Raw genomic sequence first — 12,234 nt, 5'->3', positions numbered from 1 at the left:
CACTAATAAAATATTTGTTGGAAAAGCAGAACTGAATTCAGCCGATTTCCATTCCCTGACTGAACAGCGTTGGGAAGAATTTTCTCCTGTTCGTAAGTTCCTAATTTAAACTCATGGGTAATTCTCTGCTTGGCTTTTTCTTTGGTCTTGGGACTGTGTTGGGTGGGAACTTCATTGAAGGTTGTTATCGAAGTCTGATTCTTCATACTCCCTGTTCTAGTTTTCTAGCTGCCATTATCCAATATACCGGCAATGGAATGGTTTTTAAAAAGGGGAATTTAATAAATTGCTAGTTTACAGTTATAAGGCTGAGAAAATGTCCCAATTAAAACAAGTCTATAGAAATGTTCAATCTAAGGCATCCAGGGAAAGATACCTTGATTCAAGAAGGCCGATGAAGTTCAGGGTTTCTCTCTCATCTGTAAGGGCACATGGTGAACATGGTGTCATCTGCTAGCTTCTAATTCTGGCTTCCTGTTTCATGAAGCTCCCCAGGAGGCACTTTCCTTTTTATCTGCAAAGGTTGCTGGCTGATAGACTCTGCTTCTCATGGCTATGTGGTTGTGCTCTACTCTCTCTGAATCTCTCTCCAATATATTTCTTCTTTTATAGGATTCCAGTAAACTAATCAAGACCCATCCAAATGGGTGGAGATTGCCTCTACCTAATCCAGTTTAACAACCACTCTTGATTAAATTGCATCACCTGGGAGATGATCTAATTACAATTTCAAACATATAATTCTGAATACAGATTAGAAGAAACGGTTGCCTTTACAAAGTGGGATTATAATTAAACATGGCTTTTCTAGGGTACATACATCATTGCAAACCAGCCCACTACCTAAGAAGAGCAAGTGGGATATAATCTTCTAGATCATCTCAAAAAAACTCTGAAGTTAGAGAAGTACAGAGATGCCAAGCTTTCACAATAATGAACTTGAAGAGATTTCTGTTGCAAATGGTGCTCCCCAGAAAGAAGAAGGACTGAGCAATAAGAGCACATCATCGAAACATATTTATCACAAAGAGGAACATGTGGCAAATTCTGCCCTGAGAACCATGATGCCAGAATCAGAGAAAACATGACCCATTCAAGTCCAAAGTCAGGGCAATGGAATACCCTGCATGGTTGAATCCAGTTCCACTAACTCTCCTTGGAGCAGAAATCATTTAGGAACTTGGCAAAGGACAGATGACCATGTTGCAAATGGCCACAACAACCCTGTCAGCCTTTTGAACATTTCTGCTGGTAGTGATGATAGTGTATTTTATTCTTTTTTTGATATGGAAAAATTCGCTAAAATTCTAAAAAAGATGGATAGCTTAATCTGCCAGATGAAGAAGACGTCCAGGGTGTGAAACTCTCCAGTGCCTCACTATGCCTTGACTCTTATCCATGAAGTCAATTTAGAGAAAATGTTGCACCCCAGCATATTTACCTTTGGTTTGGCTAAGACAAGGGAAAGCCATCCAGAGATGTCACCAGATCTACATTTGATGAAGAGCTTTGACAGGAAATCCAAACCGAGTTCCAAACATGCATCAACAGAAGCATTTCCTCTTGAAGCCTTTGAATACTTGAATAGGAAAAATAAACCTCAGGTTTCTCCAGAAACAATGATAAAGAAAACAAAGATACCACAAATTGTGGAGTTAAGAGATCTAGGCTAAAAAAAGTGCACTTTTCTGAATCATGTTATCCTCTAATTTACCAGGAGACAAATCCTTTTCCTTCTCTGTGATTTCAGTCAACACCATGACCACACTTTTCAGTACTTGTTAGAACAATTGCCTTTCTCGTTCTTAGTGTTACAGCCCAAGATTTAAGGTGCCTCGCCCTGCAGTTCAGACAAAGAATAACCAACTATTCCATCCAACCACTCCTTAATGGTCTTCAGTTTCTACTAATCAAAAAGTCCATGCTACATGGAAAAGCACTTGCAAAAAAGAGGAAATCAAAAAAGTTCTGGATTCATGAAGCAATGCCTACTTACCAGAAACTAAATTTTCTGAATTTCAGAACTTAAGAACATGGCACCTCATACAAGGGGAGCCACATAAGACTAAATACTGACTCCTCAATGGGTACCATGGAGGCATGAAGACAGTGGTATGACATGTTTAAGATTATGAAAGAAAAAGAACTGTCAGCCAAGAATTTTTTATCCAGCAAAGCTGTCCTTCAAAAGTGATGGAGAATTTAATCTCTTCACAGATCAACAAATGCTGAGAGAATCTGTTAAAAGAGAGCTGCCCTGCAAGAAACACTATAGAAAGTTCTGTAGGCTGAAAAAGGGGAGAGAGGTCTGGAGAACAACACATAATTAAAGAGTATTAGTAAGGGCAAACTTAAAAGGTAGAGAGAAGGAAAGAGAGAGTGAAAAATATATCTGACAAATAAAAATCAAAGGATAAGATGGTTGATTCAAGTGCTGCCTTTACAATAGTAACTCGGAGTATTAATGGATTAACCTCCCAAATTAAAAGCTAAAGATTGGCATAACAGATGAAAAAGCATGATCCACGTATATGTTGTTTATAAGAGAATCATCTTAGACCCAAGGGTACAAATATATTGAAAGTGAAAGAAGGGGAAAAAAATTCCATGCAAGTTGTACCCAAAGGAAAGCAAGGGTAGCTATACTAATATAAGAGAAAATGAGCTTTTAATAGATGTCTCATGACATCATCAAAATGCAAAGATGTCATGAGAATCAGGAGAGGATAGTATATGGTAATAAAAGGGAAAATTCATCAGGAAGATAAACAATCTGTAATGTTTATGTACCCAATAAGGCACTTCAAAGTACATGAGACAAACATTGGCAAAACTGAAAGGATCAATAGATGTTTCTATAATAATAGTGGGTAACTTCAATACACCCCTCTCTTCTAAAGATAGACCAACCAGACAAAGAATCAATAAGGAAACTGAGAACCTAAATTATGTGACTAATTAATTCACTCTAACAAAGTCTCAGTAAATTTGAAAGATTGAAATCATTCAAACCACTTTCTCTGACCATAATAAAATGAAGCTGGAAATCAGTAGGCACCAAATAAATAGAACTTTCACAAATATATGGAGATTAAACAACACACTGTTAAGCAACAGTGGTTTAAAGAAGAAAATGCAAGGGAAATTGCTAACTATCTGGAGATGAATGAAAATGAGAATACAACATATCAAAGCTCACATGATGTAGTGAAGGCAGTGCTGAGATGGAAATTTATAGCTCTAAATGTATACATCTGAAAGGAAGAAAGAACTAACACCAAAGACCTAACTGGGCAAATGAAGAAGTTAGAGAAAGAAAAGCAAACTAACCCTAAAGCAAGTAGAAGAAAAGAAATGTTAAAAATTAGAATAGAAATAAATGAATTGGAAAACAACAGCAACAAAATGAATAGAGAGAATCAGCAGAAGCAAAAGTTAGTTCTTTGAGAAGATCAATAAGAATGACAAACCTTTAGCTAGACTGACAAACTCAAAAAGAGAAGATGCAAATAAAGTAAATCAGAAATGAGAAGGAGGATCCAAAGAATTAAAAAGATCATTAAAAGGATGCTATGAATATCTGTATAACAACAAACTAGACAACATTGAGGAAATGAACAATTTCCTAGAAACACATGAACAACCTACACTGACTTAAGATGAAATAGAAGACTTCAACAGATCAATCATATGTAAAGAGATTGACTCAGTCTTCAAAAACCTCCCTAGAAAGAAAAGCCCAGGGCTTATATGTGGAAAATCCTGAGAAATCCACAACAAAGCTACTTGAGATAAGAAACAAATTTAGCAAAGTGGTAGGATATGAGATTAATGTGCAAAAAATCAGTAATGTTTCTATACCCTAGTAATGACCCAACTGAGAGGAATTAAGAAAAAATTTCATTCACAACAACAATGAAAAAAATCAAGTAGTATAACAAACATTCCAGAAAGAACTAACACCATTCCTGTTCAAACCCTTCCAAAAAATTGAAGAGAAAAGAACACTACCTAGCTCATTTTATGACGCTAACATCACTCAAATACCCAATCCTGATAAAGATACTACATGAAAGGAGAACTACAGGTCATTCCCCCTAAGGCATGTAGATGCTAAAATTCTCAGCAAAATACTCGCACATCAATTCAAAAGACACATTAAAGGAATTAAACACCATGGCCAAGTGTGGTTGTTTCCAGGCATGCAAAAGTTATTAAAAATAAGAAAAACAATCAATGTAATACAATACATGAACAAACAAAAGGGAAAAATTATGTGATCATCTCCATTGATGCTGAAAGAACATTTGACAAAATTCAAGCATTCTTTCCTGAAAAAAAAAACAGCTCTAAAGGTAAGACTCAAAGGAAATTTCCTCAATCTTATAAAAGGCATGTATGAAAAACCCATAGCCAGCTTCATACTCAGTGTCAGGAAGCTCATTCCTCTAAGATTAGGAATGAGTCAAGGATGACCACTGACAGCAGTAATATTCAACATTTTCCTAGATGTCCTAGATAGAGCAAATGGGCAACAAAAAGAAATAAAAGGCATCCAAATCAGAAAGGAAAATGTACAAGTCTCATTATTTGCAGATGCCACGATCCTATGTGGAAAATCCTGACAAATCCACAACAAACCTACTTGAGCTAAGAAAGCAAAGTGATAGGATATGAGTTAAATGTGCAAAATATCAGTAATGTTTCTATACTCTAGTAATCACCCAACTGAGAGCCATTAAGGAAACATTTCATTCACAATAGCAACTAAAAAAATGAAGTATATAGGAAGAAGCTTAACTAAGGAGTTGAAGAATCTATACATGGAAAACTACAAAAGTTTACCAAGAGAAATCAAATAAGGACCTAAGTAAGTGGAAAGACATTTCATGTTCATGAATAGAAAGGTTAAATGCCATTAAGATGTCAGTTCTACCAAAACTGATCTATAGGTTCGACATGATACTAATTAAATTCTGAACACCATGCTTTACAGACTTGGAAAGGCGATCTACCAAATTTATTTGGAAGGAAAGAGGACTAGAATTGCCAAAAATCATCCTCAAAAGAAGAACAAAGTGGGAAAACCTACACTTCCCAAATATAAAGCTTATTCTAAAGCCACAGTGGTCAAAAGAGCATGATATTTGCACAAAGATAGGCATATTGATCAGTGTGATTGAATTTAAAGTTTGTAAATAGACTCCTAAATCTATTCATTTTCAACAAGGTCCCCAAAAGCACTGAATTGGGACAGCATAGTATTTTTAATAAATGGGCTGGGAGAACTGGTTATTCAAATCCAACGGAATGAAAGAGGACTTCTAGATCACTCCCTATACAAAACTTAACTCAAATTGGGTCAAAGACTTAATTATAAGAGCCCAGTATCATAAAACTCCTAGAACAGTGTTCTAGTCTGCTAGCTGCTGGAATGCAATGTACCAGAAACAGAATGGATTTTAAAAGGGAAAATTTATTGAGTTGCAAGTTTACAGTTCTAAGGCCAAGAAAATGTCCCAATTACAACAAGTCTATAGAAATGTCCAGTCTCAGGCATCCAGGGAAAGATACCTTGATTCAAGAAGGCCGATGAAGTTCGGGGTCTCTCTCTCAAATGAGAAGGCATGTGGCGAACACAGGGCTTCTCTCTCAGCTGGAAGGGCACATGGCGAACATGGCGTTGACATCTGCTAGTTTTCTCTCCTGGCTTCTGGTTTCATGAAGCTCCCCGGGAGACGTTGTCCTTCTTCATCTCCAAAGGTTGCTGGCTTGTGGATTCTCTGCATCTCATGGCTATATTGTTCTGCTCTCTCTGAATCTCTTATTCCCATTTTATAGGACTCCAAAAAACCAATCAAGACCCACCCAAATGGGAGGAGACATGTCATCACCTAATCCCATTTAACAACCACTCTTGACTATATCACATCATCCAGGGAGATGATCTGATTACAGTTTCAAATATACAGTATTGAATAGGGATTATTCTACCTTTATGAAATGGGATTTATATCAAAACATGGCTTTTCTTAGGGGGCATGCTTCCTTTCAAACCAGCACAAACAAAAAACAGAAATGTTTTCAAGATCTAGTGATAGAAGGTAGCTGCTTAGATCTTTCACCCAAAACGCAAGCAATGAAGAAAAAAAAGATAAATGGGAGTTCCTCAAAATCAAATGTTTCTGAAGTACAAAGCACTTGGTCAAAAAAGGTGAACAGGCAGCCAAATCAAATGGAGAAAATATTTGGAAAACATATATTGGATAAGGGTTTGATATGCAATATATATAAAGAACTCAACAACCAAATAATAAAGAACCCAATTGTAAAATGAGTAAATATATGAGTACGCATTTTTCAATAGAGGAAATACAAATGACTAGAAAGCAGATGAAAAGATATTCATCTTCATTAGCTATTAGGGAAATGCAAATCAAAACTGCAATGAGATATTTCACAGCTGTAAGAACGTCTTCTTATTAAACCATGGAAACTACATTGTTGGAGAGTATGTGGAGAATTGGAACACTTCTCCACTTCTCCACTGCCAATGGGAACGTATAGTGTTACAGCCTCTGTGGAAGAAAGTTTGATGGCGCCTCAGAAAACTAAATAATGAATTACCCCTACTACTGGCAATTCCCCTACTTGAAACAGATCTTGAAGATCTGAAAGCAGTGACATGAACAGACATATGGATGCTGAATTTCACAGTGGCATTATTCACAATTACCAAAATATGGAAACAAAATATATATATATATATATAATCTATAAATGTATATGTACATATATGTTATCAACAGAAGAGTGGATAAACTATATTTGGTATAAGCATATAATAGAATAGTATGCTGCAGTAAGAAGGAATGTCCTGAAGCATATGACAACATGGATGAACTTTGATGACATAAAGCTGAGTGAAATTAGCTGGACACAACAGGATAGATACTGTATGTTTTCACTCATGTGAACCCACAACAAAATATGAACTCACAATCTTAAAATGTAGGATATAGGCTACCTGGAGATTGAAGCTAGAGAAGGGGGAGTTGTTACCTCATATGTACAAACTTGATTATGAGGAAAAAGTTAAAAGTATAGCAATGTGAGCAGTGTTAATAGTACGAATAGTGGATTATAAGTAATAGTGCCATGTGAAGATGAATATGATTGGAAGGGGTCATTTATGGCCATGTATCTCATGGATTAGGACTATAAATTTAATTAAATTAAACAGTAACTATGGTGTCTATGGGAAGACGGCAGAGTAGGATACGCTAGAAACCAGTCCCTCCACCAAAACATCTAAAGATCTGACAGCAGTTCTCTGAACCAACAATTTTGAAATTCTGGAGTCTAGTGGATCACATGAAGTACCGAGGGAAGAACTGGAGGTAGAAGCTTATAAATTGCAGTAAAAACTGATGAATTTCACCCTCTTTGCAGTGACTATCACCCCCCCATCTCTCAGCCAGCTGGCAGGCAGCACTGGAGACTGAAGTCTTGGTGCAGCTTGCTGGTACTCAGGTGGGCTTTATGTCTTAAGGTGAAACAATGAACACTGGTAAGGAAACACTGGTAAAGATGATATTTACATAGGTAAATTACCAACCTGTATTATTGCACATTTGGTTTGCAAGGCCCATATGACTGAGCAGGAAACTGGGTTACATAACTTTTAAAATCTATGTTAATGGGCACTCATTATTGAAAGATGAATTCGGACACACTATAAAGGAGGTGGATTCTGAAACAATATAAAAAAGGACAATATATGAGTGAAGAGTTTGTACATAACTAAAATTAGATAAAATTAGATCCAACCTAGGGATCTAATTGAACTAAATGGTGATTATTTTAAGATCTTAATTGTGATTACCAATGTAACCAGTAAGAAATATCTAAAAATATAGGAGACAAGGAAAGAGGAAGGAAATGAAATGCTATGGTACAGAAAAAGCAAGTAAACCTGAAAAAAGGTATTAATAGCTTGATTGAAGGACGGAAGACATACAAGACACACAGAAAGCAAATGGTTGAACAGCAGAAGGAAATCCTCCCTTCCAAGCTACTTCCTGAAATGTCAATGGATTAAACTCCCCTATTAAAAGGCAGAATTTTGTAGATTGGATGAGAATCATGAATCCATCTATATCTTATCTGCAGAAACTCACTCTAGGTTCAAAGACACCTGAAGTCTGATCACTTTTCCCACATTTTAAACAGTTGCTGTATGGGGTAATGCTGAATTTCATAGCTTCAAAGCACTAATCCTGTGTCATAGGTGTCACATAAATACCCAGAGTTTCAGGGAGTGACCAGGTTATTTGCATAGATCAGTATCCCAGAATTTAGAAATAACAGTTACAACTCCAGAATAGATGTGAGTGCTCTCAGAGTTGACAGTCTAGGACCCTCTGCAATAGGCCCTGACCTGATAACCTTTATTCTTTTCTCTCCTCCAAGTTTGTATATTATAGTTAGTCCATATGAGTGAGGGATAATAATATTTGTCCTTCTGTTTCTGACATTTCATTCAACATACTGTCCTCAAGGCTCATTCACCTAGTTGCATGACTCACAACTTCCTTCCTTCTTACAGTCTCTCTGTAGTCTGTTGGATGTAAACACCACAGTTCCCTCTTCTATTCCTCACTTGTTGCACCCTTAGGTCACCTCCATCCATTGTGAATCATGAAGACAGCCCCATAAACACCAGTGTGCAAATGTCCATTCATGTCCTAACTCTCAGTTCCTCCAGTTATATGTCTAGCAATGGGTTTGAAGGATCTTACAGCAACCTCACCCCAGCCTCCTATTATAATGTGCTGTTGGATTCAGTCTGCTATTTTTTTTTGTTGAGGGTTTTTGTATCTATATTCATAAGATCATTGGTCTGCAATTTTCTTTTCTTGTGGTATCTTTGTCTTGCTTTGTTGACCCCAAAGAATGAATTAAGGACCACTCTCATTCAGTTTTCTGGGAAAGTGTGAACAGAATTTGTGTTAATTTTTTTTGAATGTTTGGTAAATTTCCCTTGTGAATCCATCTGGTTCTGTGCATTTATTCATTGGGAGGTTTATGGTTATTGATTCAATCTCTTTACTAGTGATTGGTTGGTTTGCTGAGAGTTATAATTTCTTCTTGAATCAGTGTTTGTAGTCTGCTGGTTTTTGGACTGTGTCCATTTCATCTAGGTTATCTCACTTGTTAGCACACAGTTTATCATGGTATCTTCTCATAATACTCTCAGTGGTCTCAAACAGCAAGAAACATATTTTGAGACCAAACCATGGAGTTGATTAAGAATGCTGCAGAACCACTTTAATAGTTTCCTTCTCTCACTTGTTAGATCAGTTTCCTTCAATTGGGATTTTATTGATTTATTTCAAAGGTAATTTCCCCTCCAGCTGTTTCTGCCACTCTTGGTGGATATTTTATTATACACTTTTAATAGCTTTCAGCAATTTGCACAAATCCTGGCTAATTTTAGAGATAACCTCCATTCCCTGTGCAGACACTGTCACTGCTGTTGCAGGAGAAATGATAATCATTACCCAGGAGGAGATGAGATCACTGTGTTCCAACCTTTATCTCAAGGTTTGAATGCCTTCTTTCCACACCTACACACATGCTACCCCTGCACCCAGTGTCCTGGAAGCAAATGTTAATTTAGTAAGTGTCTGTAATTTTTTTTCCCAGAAAAGCATCAGATTGGTGGTTTGTTTTCATCTTAGAAAAACCAGTATATGAAAAAATAACTCTGATTTTAGGATTGGAACATAAATTGAAATGCACGTACCCGCCCCCTCCCCCCCCCAAGCAGATGCACAAAGGCATATGGTCTTTCAGGGGGCTAGAGGAATATTACCATATTAGTCTACTTATATTATAAGTAAACTACTTACTTATATTATAAGTAGACTACTTATATTAGCCAGGGATCCCTGATATGTCACTTCTCTTCTACTTGCTATAGAAATCTTCCTTCTCTAATTCAAGAATAATCACATCAAAGCTCACAGCATTCATCAAAAGGTGCCACACTACAAGGCAGGTAAGTAGCAGCATTTAACTGATGATGATGAGGTCCCAGCTGCTAAGCAAGCACCTGGTACCTGAGAGGCAGTTGTTATTATGAGTTTGTTTTTGCTTTGTTTTGTTTTGCTTTGGCGGGATTAGATTGGGCTAAATGTAGTATGCTTTGAAACCTTCTTTCCGTAGTAGAAGAGTGCTACCATTTATTTTGCATCTAGAGATGAGTCTCATTCTATGTTCTGTATTAGGAAACCCAAACCTTTTAAAAATAAATGTATGGCTGAAGATGTTGGAGTTCAGAAGAAAGGGACTAATTAAGGACTTTGAAGTCTGCTGATAAAAATTACTTTGGATTTTAAACAGATTTTGAAAGTGCCTTGCTGTTTTCATTTTTCTATTAATCTTTTACTTTCTCTACCTTCTGAGGTAACTATTTACCAAACCAAAAAGCAAACTGGATTTTAAAATACTGTAACTAAAAAAAAATATTCTGGCTGGAGATGCTGTTTGGTGGGCAGGTTTATCTCCCTTTGTCTGAAAGGAGGACACTCTTAGTTGAGATCCTTCCTATGTTTCCCTAGAACCCCTAATCTCAGGTGAAAACTGTGAACATTTATTGTCCAGTGCCTGTCTGCAGTTCTTTAAAGGTACTGCTGATCAATAGCCAAAGCAATGTCATATTCACAGGCTCCTGTCATGGGCCAGGCTTTTACAAACTTTTTTAATTCCTTCAAAACATTCTCACATTTATGTCTTTATTATTTAAGTTCAGTTAGGATTTCTCCTTCAAATCACTATTAGGTTTTCCCCTTCTCAGAGTTTACCTTCTCTGTTTAAATTCTCTTATGTTTTTATTTCATCAGTGTTTTTTTTTTCACCTCGCTTTTCTATTACGTGGTCTTTTAAAAATTTCAATGTTTTTTAGTGAAAATTTTGAATTTATGCCAAATATGCCTTAAATTCAGATGAATTTCACTCAACCTGCTTCACACCTCTCACAGAGTCTCAGCCTCTTCCCATCCAGGGAGGAAACACTGTTGTACTGAGATCCTTTCAGAACGGTTTTCCCTCATTTCCAAACATGAATAGAATTCTCCCTTAACTCCCCTCTTTCTGATCAATTTACTGAATTAATAAATCCTTTTTGCATTCCCTTTGTGAATTTTTCCAATGAGTGTTTATGGAATAGGAATGGTCATCACTACTGGGGCACATACTCCGACTCTCACAATTCCCTCCCCATGGGTTGAAGAGCAAGTTCATCAAGAGTGCAGTGCTCTTTATTTCATTTAGTCATTGTATGTAACGAAAGTAAAGCAAATAAAATATGAGTGTGAAAAAGTTCAAAAATCCTAAATTGAATATCCTGAAAATCCTAAATTGAATATGCTGAAAAGAACATAGAATTAAGTTCTCAAAAATGCTACCGAGTTAAAATGGGTGATAAAACTATTTTAGTTTATTGTACAAATATTCACATAGTCTTCTCTTCATATGGTTGAACAAATCATTAGCATCCCAGCCAATTTTAAGAGCTCCACATTGTAAATTATATTTGGGACATCTTGTTTTTTAAAGACAAGATAGACAATGGGAAGTTTCATTCAGAGGAAATTAAATGTACAATTAAATTTGAACAAATGCATAGATAGCATTTATGAAACCTAGATTCATAACTTAAATAGCATCTTCTGATCAGTTGTGAGAAATTTTACCCTTATGATTAGATTTTAAGAAATGCTGTTTAGATACATTAGCTGTCTTGTTTACTGTTTTAGCTTACTATTTAATAACACTCGTAAGGATGTTATGAGCCCCTGTTTTTTCCTGGTATGCATTTTAAATGTCCATTATGTTTTATTTCTAATTTTTTGGAAGGTATCCATCACCTAAGAGTAATTCTATATGTAAAATTTTTAATGCAAATAAAAATACTTTATGTGCTCTGGTTCGGCCTATGATTGGTGATGATTTTCCTGGACCAAGATTATAAAAATACACTTCATTGTTTTCTAGTAAAAATCTTCAGTGAATAGGTCTTGGACATATGGGCCCATTTCAAGTGAGAAAATATTGGTTAAACTATGTGCTGGAAATTTCTGCTTATGGTGATTGTAGAATGTATTCATTTGTTTAACTACTGATTCCTCTGACTTCAATTAAAATCGGTGTCCTCTAGGTGTTCATGTG

This window comes from Tamandua tetradactyla, chromosome 16 (assembly GCF_023851605.1).
Source record: "Tamandua tetradactyla isolate mTamTet1 chromosome 16, mTamTet1.pri, whole genome shotgun sequence".
Taxonomy (NCBI): domain Eukaryota; kingdom Metazoa; phylum Chordata; class Mammalia; order Pilosa; family Myrmecophagidae; genus Tamandua; species Tamandua tetradactyla.
The sequence above is the reverse complement of the archived record's forward strand: the minus strand, read 5'-3'. Positions refer to the sequence as shown.